Here is a 12,007-nt window from a genome sequence, read left to right on the forward strand (position 1 = left end):
AATGAGGAAATTTAAGTTGCAAATGCAGATATCAGAAAACGTCAAAAACAAACAATTCTTAAAAAACCTCCTCTTTGCTGATGATCAAGTCATATTAGCTAGTGACGAGGATACGTTACAAAGGGGACTATTTGAATTATATAAAATTACGAAAGATATGAATCTAACTATTTCGAAAGAAGAAACAAAAGTAATAGCATTTATGGGCAAAAGGGTGGTGAGATCAAAGGTAGTAGTGGAAGACTATATCATAGAACAAGTTAATACTTTTAACTTCCTTGGCTGCCATCTATCATATACTCATGGAAAAGATGTTGATTATAAAATTGCCAAATTTAATAATATATGTGGGACCATTAGAAGAACACTCCGAAATAAAACTAGGAAAGATACCCAGATTAAACTATATAAAGTTATGGCAATACCAACGGGCTTATATGCGAGTGAAACTTGGACCTTAAAAGAGAAAGAAAGAAGCCGATTACAGGCAGCTGAAATGCGATTTCTTCGAAGTGTAGTAGGAGTAACTCGACTGGATCACATCAGAAATGAAGAAATAAGAAACAATCTAAAAGTTAACAGCCTGTTAGAAACTGTAGATGAGTATAAACAGAAATGATGGGAACACGTACAACGCATGAGCCAAGATAGAATTCCGAAAATAAACGCTGACTATGTACCCACTGGAAAAAGAAGTATCGACCGACCAGCAAAAAGATGGATACAAGAAATAAAGGAGCCGCAACGGGCTTAAAGCCTACAGCTTGAAGCAGAAGAAGAAGAAGATAATAAATCTACAATTATTTTAGTTCTAGGTAAAATAAAGTTGTCCCTTTACATCACAAATATGCATGGATGTTTGTGGAAGAGCTCCATACTTCATTGATTTTGGCACTGGAATGAAGCAGTGTAGATTTCAGTTTCATGAAGTTAAAAATGATGGAATAATTTTCCTGGTATAAAAATATATGACGCAATAAAGAGATATCTTAAAAGTAAAAATGTAAAGCACATAGTTAATTTTTTAATGTTACTTGCAGTTTAAACTTAAATTTGTGTCGCTGGTAAAAGTGGCAATATGAAGATACTCTCAGCGGAAATTAAATTTATAATAATATTGGTAGACATACTGTATCTGTCTTAATATTATGAACTAGTTCCATGTGATATTTAAGCATGAAAATGTATGGGTCGGTCTGTCAGGCCTGACCTACGAGTCCGTTTCTTAGGTCTAGCCTGTTGGTCGCTCTTTTAGGCCTAGCTGGGTTTGGTCGTGTAGATGGGTAGTTGGTTGATCGGATAATTTGATAGTTGGTCGTTAGGATGATTTCATACTTTGTTGCGTAGTTAATTGATCGAAAGTTTAGGTAGTTAGTTGTCCGGATGATTGGTTACTTAGATGGTAGGTTGTTTGGATAGTTAGATGGATGGAGTGCTTGGTAATTAGTAGTTATTAACGAAAAAATGTAAGAATAATAATAAATAAAAACCAATAAATAGAATTAAAAAGTGTATAAATTAGTGTCGTGGGATTTAATCGATTAATCGATCAATTTCTGCTGTAAGATTAATCGATCAAAATATTTAATTGAGTAATTGAATTGATTAAAATTAATCAGTTGCAGTTGATATTAATTATTATTTTGTTAATACAAACTCATACTAAAAATTCCGACAATATTTCTCTATCGGAAATTGCTTGATTAAAAGTACAATAGTACTGTTATTTTCTAACAGTAAACCAGGTAGCGTAGGGAAAATCTTTGCACAAGCACTTCAGAAAGAGATGGAGACATGAGGACAATGACCTAGTCTACCTCTATTGAAAGTTTAAAAACTATGTGAAACCCTTATTAAGTTTTATTGTTTACCGAGAAAACTTCCAAAGGAGTATAAATGGCCTATCCCGCTAATGTTAAATTTGCTAACTTTATGACCCATTTTCTCAAGAACTACTTCATGCAACTTAATGAAACTTTTACAGGTCATTTATATATCCTTTATGAACTTACTCCTCTAGTTTCATTGAACTACATATGCTAGGAGTTAGGATATAATTTTTTTTCTGTTGTATTATTTTTTTTACATTTTTTCCTTAACTTTCTTTTTAATTTTACGCCAAATATACAAGCTATATCTACCGTTCTAGAGGTATGGTATCAGAAGAATATTATAAATGAACTGTGAAAAAATCAAGAGTCAATCTTTTATAGTTCCTGAGAAAATGGGTTATATGTCTGAAAAAAAGTAAGTTTTTCAGAAATTGCAATTAAAAATTAATTTAAACAAAAACTCACTTTTTATTAGAAACAACAGCTAAAACCCTCCAGCACTGTAGTCTTCATCATCTTCTGCATTGTCCAAGTGCATCCTCTTCCTCCTCCTCAATGATCTTGCCTCCTTGGACACTTTTTGGGCTTGTAGCTCTGCCTTGTCGACTCGCTCCTTGTCTAGTTCCTCCAGTATGACTCGTGTGTTCCAGCCAGTCTTCACTCCCAACTCTTCCAAGACTTTCAGTCTGCCAGCATTACCATCATTAAATGTGATGACAGCATCATACACACCAAGCTTCAATGTGTGGGACCCCACAAATACATTTTTAGGTACTCTTGTCCACACTACATTTTTGAATGACTCATTCACATTTTGTGTTTTCCCTGTGAGACACTTCTTCAACAGATCTGGATTTGCCAAATCTCTATTAACTGGCTTTATAGCCAACATAACAGCCTCAGGTAAAGAGTTCTTGTGGGTAAACTTATGTAAAGTTCCAGCTGCTTCAGCTTTTTTATATTTACACCATTCGTCTGAACAAAAGTTGCGGATCGGCTTGTCATCTGTTGATATTTTATGAAAAAAGGTTGCCCACACAGCCTTTTTCATACCCTCTAGGTTATTTTGGTTGCTTCTTATGGCTTGACCATAGTAGTCTGATAATTGATTGATGGTAATGTCTAGCAGACGACCCCTAATAGTCTTGCCATCAGACAACGGTGTCTTCGACAGCTCCTGCTTCCTCCGTCGAAGTCGTGTGCCCATTCTTTTCTGAACATGGTTGACACACTCTAACTTTTCTGGTATCTTGTTGCCATAAGGTCTGCTATCAACAACAGATTTGAATGAGCTAGAGTCACCATCTCCAATGAATTGCACATAGCGAACCCCTCGTTCTTGTAGAGACCTATGAAAAATTTTTACTGCTGAGGTACTTTCCATGCCTCCACTAGAGCCTGTATAATTCTTGGTGCACTTTGGTTCATGCTGCGCCTTTTTGTCTGCATTTGACCCAGCAATATTGCATCCATGGCAATGTTTACATAAAATTTCTACATCTAGGACCTTACCTGTGTCAATGCTCGTGGCAGCTGCACAGGAGTTCAAAGACTGATGGCCCCTCTTCTGCCAAGTATCATCAAATGCAATTGTAATATCTGTAGGTGTCTCACTGTCTCTGTTTTCCTCAACTGCCTCCTGTGTTGCAGTTTTCATTGATTCTTCTGCCACTTTTTCCACTTTTTCTAGTAAAATGTCTCTGTGCTTTGATATGCTTGTAGTGGGACGTGGGAGATTCATTATACCACATAATATTTTCCCAGCAGTAGGCCCTTTCCCAATGCACCTCAATCCATAAAAATATCTTATGTTTGACTCAAATAATTCATTATTTTTGCACTTTTCTGAAGTAAAAAATTGTTTCTGGCTTTTACAATTTTCACATGAAACTGTCAAGCTACAAACTAACCCATTTCTTTTAGAGGCATCTTCAGTGATGTTTATTTTCCCTCCACATAAACTACAACTTGAAAATTCACTGAACACTGAATTGAGAATACTCAAATTTATAATGATGCTAATGCTGTTATCTTTTGTACTTCTCTTACTTGAATATACTTCATCACATTTCACAAGTTTCTTTTTGGAGGAAGAACTTGAAGATGTCGCAGTGTGTGGAGCTGAAGTACTAGGTGAACTTTGATTTCTAACCCCACTCTCAACCTCTGATACACAAGGATAAGTTCTGTAGTACCGGTTTCCTTTGTTTTTTACTTTTTCGAACACTCCTTTTGCTCTTGTCATGATCAATTTTAATAATTGATATGCAAGATCAATAGTGTACTAGCACAACAACACAAAGAAGGATAAAATTATCCACGTTACAATAAGAATATCGCACGCACAACGTAAACAAGAATCAGAACTTTTAGGAAGTCCTACCAACTTATGCAGCAATGTTTCCACTAGAATTTAAGTCAAACCACAGCCTTGTAGACCTTAAGGTTCTTGAGATATTAATTTTTAACTGACCAATGGTTTACGAAATTCTAAAAATGGCCTATGCAGGTAATTAAAAAAAAAGAATTAAGTATAGTAGTAGTATTGTAGTAGTATTTATTTATTTAACCTGGTAGAGATAAGGCCGTCAGGCCTTCTCTGCCCCTCTACCAGGAGATTCCAACTACAATATCAACAATAAAATTACAATTAGTATTATACTTCCAGTGAATCAAATTTAATAAATCGTACACCAAATTAAAGAGCATATTCCAAATAATGTTTCTGCATAAAAACACAAAAATTAAAAATTTTCAACAAAATGGCCATTTATACTCCCCTTAAGCATGAAAATGTATGGGTCGGTCTGTCAGGCCTGACCTACGAGTCCGTTTCTTAGGTCTAGCCTGTCGGTCGCTCTTTTAGGCCTAGCTGGGTTTGGTCGTGTAGATGGGTAGTTGGTTGATCGGATAATTTGATAGTTGGTCGTTAGGATGATTTCATACTTTGTTGCGTAGTTAATTGATCGAAAATTTAGGTAGTTAGTTGTCCGGATGATTGGTTACTTAGATGGTAGGTTGTTTGGATAGTTAGATGGATGGAGTGCTTGGTAATTAGTAGTTATTAACGAAAAAATGTAAGAATAATAATAAATAAAAACCAATAAATAGAATTAAAAAGTGTATAAATTAGTGTCGTGGGATTTAATCGATTAATCGATTAATCGATCAATTTCTGCTGTAAGATTAATCGATCAAAATATTTAATTGAGTAATTGAATTGATTAAAATTAATCAGTTGCAGTTGATATTAATTATTATTTTGTTAATACAAACTCATACTAAAAATTCCGACAATATTTCTCTATCGGAAATTGCTTGCTTAAAAGTACAATAGTACTGTTATTTTCTAACAGTAAACCAGGTAGCGTAGGGAAAATCTTTGCACAAGCACTTCAGAAAGAGATGGAGACATGAGGACAATGACCTAGTCTACCTCTATTGAAAGTTTAAAAACTATGTGAAACCCTTATTAAGTTTTATTTTTTACCGAGAAAACTTCCACCTTGTTGTCAGCTCATCTTCCTAGCATATGAAATACATACTTTTCTGGGATTCGTCCCCCTCATCCCTTATAAAATAATCATGTCTACACTGTGTGCAAGTGGGAGCGTAGCTACCTTCTTCTCTTTCTAAAATCTGGTAATTCGATTACATTAGGGGCCAGTCTTCTGTTTCGATCGCTGTACTTTTGCAGTTGCAGTTTATGTACTGAGTTTGTATATGAAAGTTGTGTGTTTAGTTTGATAAAGAAAAAAAAATCACTTTTCTGTGTAAACTTGTTATTTATGTTTGTCTCAAAAATTGCCGGAGAAATTGACACAATAAATTACTACATAAGCCTCATAATAAATATGTTAATAAGTAATTAAAATAGTTGTTTTGTAATATAACGATACAGTATATACAGATATACAACTTTAATACTTATGCTTATCACCGAACACAAGTTAAATTTAACAATAATTGTGTATTACAGTATATTTAGCCTACATAATCTTAGTAGTATTACATATGTTACATATTATGTAAAGAATGTAACATTTTTTTTACATATCTAGGCAATTATTGAGTTTTCAATTTTGTTTCAAAATTCGTTTTATTTTTCAGAGTAAATTATTATTTTTTTTCCCATGTATATTTGGACATATATCTTAACGTCCCTGTCTCATTGCTCGGGCTGGGGGGCCGCCTTTTGTTCTCACTATATTACACGATGCTGGTAAAGAAGAAGGGCCTGGTACTGATGGCGTTATGTTTTGTTCACAACTATAGAAAATACTTCAATTTCTAAAGCTGGTTTCAGAGAATAGTTCTTTTATAAATAAAAAACAAACATAAAACTAGGGATTCCAACTCTTTGTCTGTAAAACATAGTAGTTCGGAGTGCCTCAACTCTATACATTAAATTAACCCTAATGCTTTCTCAGAATCTGGGATGGTCAGATGTGCCGGTCATTTAACTATGTTACAAATTGAAAGTAGGCTATTAGCAAGGGGTTTGGGTCGGTGTCAGCTAAATCAAAATACCATTGTGTGTGCCACAGAAAAATATTTTTCTAGGAAATCTCAAGGCACAAGAAAAATCATAAATTATTATTGCAGAGACAATTTGTATTTGCAAATTATGGAATGGGGTGTAAATGGCAAATTGATTTTCCAGGCTATATCATTCCACTTCAACTGACCAATTAAATTGTGACGACATTTTTGTGAGTTTAATGCATTAATAAATAATGATTTTAAATTACATATTTTATTAATATTACATATTTAATTACATATTTCCCCGATATTTCCTACATTTTTATGTACATATTTCACACTTTCATATTACATAAAAATCCGGAGCCTAATTATGAATAATGATTTATAAATAAGTCAATAATAAGTAAACTGCTAAATAAAGAAACTTTTAATGATGTAAGCAAATAGAAAACTGCAGTAATAATCAATAAAAAATAAATAAATCAGGTCAAACGAAAGTCAGAAAAGGAGAAGATAGAAGTATGCGTAGCTGCACTCGATATCTCGACTGCAACAAAGGCGTGAGAACATGAAATTTATTTACGCCAGGGTCCCTTGGAAATACCTCTGCGCTCGGATTCCTCCCGGCAGACGGTCTTTGAGTATAGTTTGAACCAATCGGCGGCCTCCACCTCCTTGACTGTATCGCTCCTTGGAGAGAACTCTTCTCGAGTACTTTGGAGTGGACAGAAGATGTGAAAGAAGTCTGGACTGTGGGGACGAACATACACTATTGATTGGGTAGAGTGCACCCGCTCTCTTTAAAATGAACTTTTCACAGTTTAGAAATGTTTTAACTTCTGTTTTAATACTCACACTACGATACCGGTAGTCCATGAGTTCGAATACCAAATAACACAAAATCAAATGGTATAGGGATATTTTATAATATGATACATATACCCTAGCTTTTTAAAAAATAAATAATGATGAAATTTATAAACCAGAGCTCCATTATGAGCATATAATCTCATCAGCATTAAGATTAGTAACATTATTCATGATTTTTCGATTCAAGTAAATGATCTTTATTGTAAATATAGGCTATCATGTTATTATGGAGTAACTAGTCAAATATAATGTCTATTACAGATAGAGGCTATGCTTTTTTCTCTTAAACAATTTTATGTTTAATGGTTGGTTAAAAATATAACTCAATAGGGCCGTGACATCGGTATATTTGTATTAATTTAAGGCAGGCATGTCAATTGATGGCCACAGGAGCAAGCGCGCGCTTTAGAGCTCAGGAGAGCCTGAGCGCTTTACAGCGGAAAGGAAAGAGACAGACGAAAGAGGTGGTATATGCCACTTGGTCGAGCTATATTCAGGGATGGCCAGCACTGATTCAATAGATAGAGGGAAGAGAACTTATTAAAACTGTATCCATGTTAATTTTTAGATTTGCCTGAGAAGTATAAGTGCATTATAAGAATGTAAGTTTTAATTTTAATGCTCATTTTTCACAAGTTTGATTTTTTTATTCAAAAGAAATATTTTCTCAACTTTTCGTACAGAAAAGTGACATTTTCAGGTATAGGCCTATTTATTTAGTAGCCTTACAGAATGTTTTCGTAAATCTAATACACAGTATATACGTATTACTGAAGATAGTGTATTGAAAATTTTGAAAATATTCGCATGGAAATTGTTTGTAAGGAAATGAATTAACAAAGCAACTACTGTTACATCTTAAGCAAAAGATACGTGCCCATGTGTTGTAAAAATGTCAGCACTATAGCTTCAGCAGATTTCGAGAAAATAATTTAATATTCTGATGATAGGAAGTTGCTCACAAATATCACCTTAAAAGCATAATGCGATAAGAGTTTTGTTATGTAATATTAGTTACACTTAAAACAGATACAGTATCTAAGTAACTTTGCTTTGTATTGTAATATTGTTTTGATTAGTTTATTGATTACTTTTGTAAGGCTAAAGATACCATCAATATAAATTCCAACATATCATGTCATACTCAATCTCTTTTTTTGGCATATCACTTTCTTTATGAATGATATGTTTCATCCATTTAGTACAGTATAATTGTACTACTATGGAATTTATGTGAATATTACTTCTTAACTCTTTATTATGTTATTAAAACTTAAAACACAAGAGCAATATTAAGAAATCAGTGTTACTACTTTTGCTTTATAGACAATATAGATAATATCAAACATAAAGAAGCCATATAAAAATAACGACATAAAATTTCACGTTCCGTTTGAAGTTTGTGCACCACTGTTTTCTTAATCCAACAGGTTGCTTATTCATATACACAACCCTTCCTCTTTCCATACTTAGCGCTTGCTGCCCGTGCACGACGTCAACGTCAGAAAAATGCGCTTGCTTTGACATCACTGATTTAAGATGAAAATACGACGCCGGACAGAATGTAGTCTGTGTTTCAACTACAGGCAGCGGAAGCGAATTTGGCATACGCCTGAGCAAGCACGTTCTGTTTTGTATACGATTGTTGCGTGTTATAAAATCAAGACATATAATTATTGTATAATAAGGGTTAATATCGGAAAGGTCTAATATAGAGTTTTGCGTTACTGTTTTAGAATGCCGAAAAGGTATATGACGTAGGCTACAATTTTTCTTTCCCTATATTTAACTGTTACGTTAATTTATTTATCCCATCTATTCTGTACCTTATTTTTCTTGCCACTGCAATAAACAACATTCATTTTCAAAGTTGCAAATGGAAATGACCGCAGAGTGCCGGATAGTATAATCTTCTATGCGGAAAAACTGCTTTCTACATCGGCTGAAACCAAGGGCGCATATGTAATAGTAATATACGTTACAAGAGCGGTATGTTGACGTTTTCATGGTCCAGGAAAAGATTGAAAAAGCGAAACGTAGTTGAGCTTTTTTAATTTCCGAGAACATGAACTTAAAACAAACGGTAAGGTTTTGTAATGATTTAGTTTTCATTTTAATATTTTAACAATATTATTTATATAACATATTGCAGTAATAAAATCCGCATCTGCAATCTTGTTGATTTTTTCACGGCTTCCTTAATGTTACTTGTATCAGGAATGCAATAAGTTTCGTGGAGTAGTAGACTTTACTTAATTTTTGCAAATATTTAAAAACAATAATTAACATTGCAATTTAGGCGAAATTGCAGTGGTAAGTTTCCAATTTATAATTATTACTATGTTAAACGTCTCTAAAAATAATATGTTAAAAGCCTAAAGCAGTAAAATGAATGTCGCGCTTAAGCGGTAAGAAGAGGGAAATTGTTATGTGTGTTACGTTGGGAATACTGAATGTGGTATTTCACACTTACCGCGTATTGGTTCTGTGCGGAAAACAAGCAAATACGCACGATCTCGCACAAAATATTTCACATCATCAATTTCTACACCAAGTTTATAACAATCGCACTTGTCATCTGACAAAACTCTTGTAATTTTGCATAATTTATTGAAACAACAGTTTTTTTTCTGTTTTTTGTATTATTGTGCTCATTTTCGCACACACTTTTCTGCTTATATCACCATACGCCATAGACGTTTTCGGCATTCTAAAACTGTATTGCAAAACTCTGAATATTAAGAAAAACATCTTTTCAGATAATGTTTTACCACATTTGTGACAATTTAAATATGATTTCCAACAATTATTCTCAACCTCAACATTTTAGATCTTTCCGATGTTAACCCTTATATACAATGATTGTAGTGTCTTGATTTTATAATACACAATAATCGTATACAAAACACGGAATGTGCTTGCTTAGGTGTGTGTGAAATTCGCTTCCGCTGCCTGTACTTGAAACACGTTGACTACATTCTGTCCGGCGTCATATGTTCACCTTCAAACTAATACAAATATACCGATGTCACGGTCCTATAAATCAGTAAAGAGTAGGCCCTCCTCTTAAGTTGACAACTGCTCTGTACCTTCTGGGCATGGAGAGAATATGGTATCAATATCCGACTGTGGAATGCGATTCTACTCGCGATAAAAGATGTTTCTCAGCTGTTGAACTATGTGAACATCACTCAGGTAACGCTCGAACCTTCTTTGGAGTAAACTCAAACATGGCAGTTGACTTAATATATATGTCGAACATGGAGTAAGGCCACAAAGGGAAAAACACTAAAGGAAAGGGATTCGATCCGGTGCTGAGGATCGAACTTCGGCGTAGCTCAGTGGTTAGAGCGCTTGATACGTAGAACCAAGGACTCGATTTCGATCCCGGGTGCTGGAGCGAATTTTTCTCCTCTAATAACAATTGTTACCATAATAGATACATTCTGAAAGATTAAAATTTAATCTTTACGTAGATGTAATCAGAAGTATGTCATGAGATTTAATAATTCCACCAGTTTAGAAGGAATAATTGATTGCAAAGTTAAGATGTGAATATCACATATTATATTCAACGAAAATAGACTTGTGAATCTTTAAGCGATGACACATTATTGAGAACAAGTATTCTTTCAATTATTTTAGAGGACACACAAAAAAAAAAAACAAAATTTCAAATTAAAATAAAAATTAACATTGCCGGTTCTATTCGTTATAGGTTATGTGGCGCGTAAGAAAGATTGTTCCCTAGGACTGCTGTCTTTTCACGAATATTTCTAAAAATGTTGCACCGTTCAAATGAAATCCGGCCATCGGTTATGGAAAGAATGAAATAAACTTACTGCATAAAACTAGCCAATACACACTTCTCCCACTGTGACAACAGGTGACAGAGACCTGGCTTCATAAAACTCCAGTTGCAGATGAAACTGATTATCAACAGTTTGTACCGCTTCGTTCGATGGAAATGTAGCTCCTTTCAGACTCTTCCTCGAGTCTCTAATGTAAATCAGATGGAGATAATTCTCGGCATATTATAAAAAAAAATCAAAAATAAACGCACAGGCCTTTTGCCAAAAAAGAGAGTTTTTTTATCCATCAAAATGCTCGACCACGCACTCCCAGATCAACAGGAGACGAGCTGCAAAGGTTTCTCCGAGAACCACTACCGCACCACCTGCCAAAATGTGTTACGTGAACTGTTCACCTTCCTTCTGATATTGTTTGAAATTCTGTTGGCATATTTTCACACGTTTGCCTTTCTCCTCAGCAGTTAAAGTTTCTGGAAAATTTTATAGATATTTGCATGTCTAATTTTTATTAATGAACTAAGTTGTCGTATTGTTACTCTTCTATTCTCTCGCACAAGAGCGTTAACATATTGAATTCAATTTGACGTGAAAGCTTTGTATGTTTTATCTGGTCGTGGATTGTCCTCTAGAGATGTTTGGCCGAAACGAAATCACTCACACTAATTCTTTACAGTTGGTATCCCTAGAAATGTATCTCCAAACATTTTAACGATTCCTTGATGAATTTCAATAGGTTTGCGCCCTGTGCAATAAAGAAACTAATACAGTATATTGTTCAATTTTGGATGCTTCCATTTTACATCAGTTGCTTTTCTTTTTTTTCACTTATTCGCAGCAGAAGTGACAAGAGTATGCTAACTACATTTACCAATAGAAAGTATATAACTATTGTCAATACACCTAAAGCGAACTCCGCCTATAGGCCTACTCAATTTACATATGATATGCCTAGCCGAGTTTCATTTGAACTAACCAAGTATATTTGTAGCATCACAATATTTTTTC

The sequence above is a fragment of the Periplaneta americana genome, chromosome 16 (assembly GCF_040183065.1).
Source record: "Periplaneta americana isolate PAMFEO1 chromosome 16, P.americana_PAMFEO1_priV1, whole genome shotgun sequence".
In the NCBI taxonomy this organism is placed as follows: Eukaryota; Metazoa; Arthropoda; class Insecta; order Blattodea; family Blattidae; genus Periplaneta; species Periplaneta americana.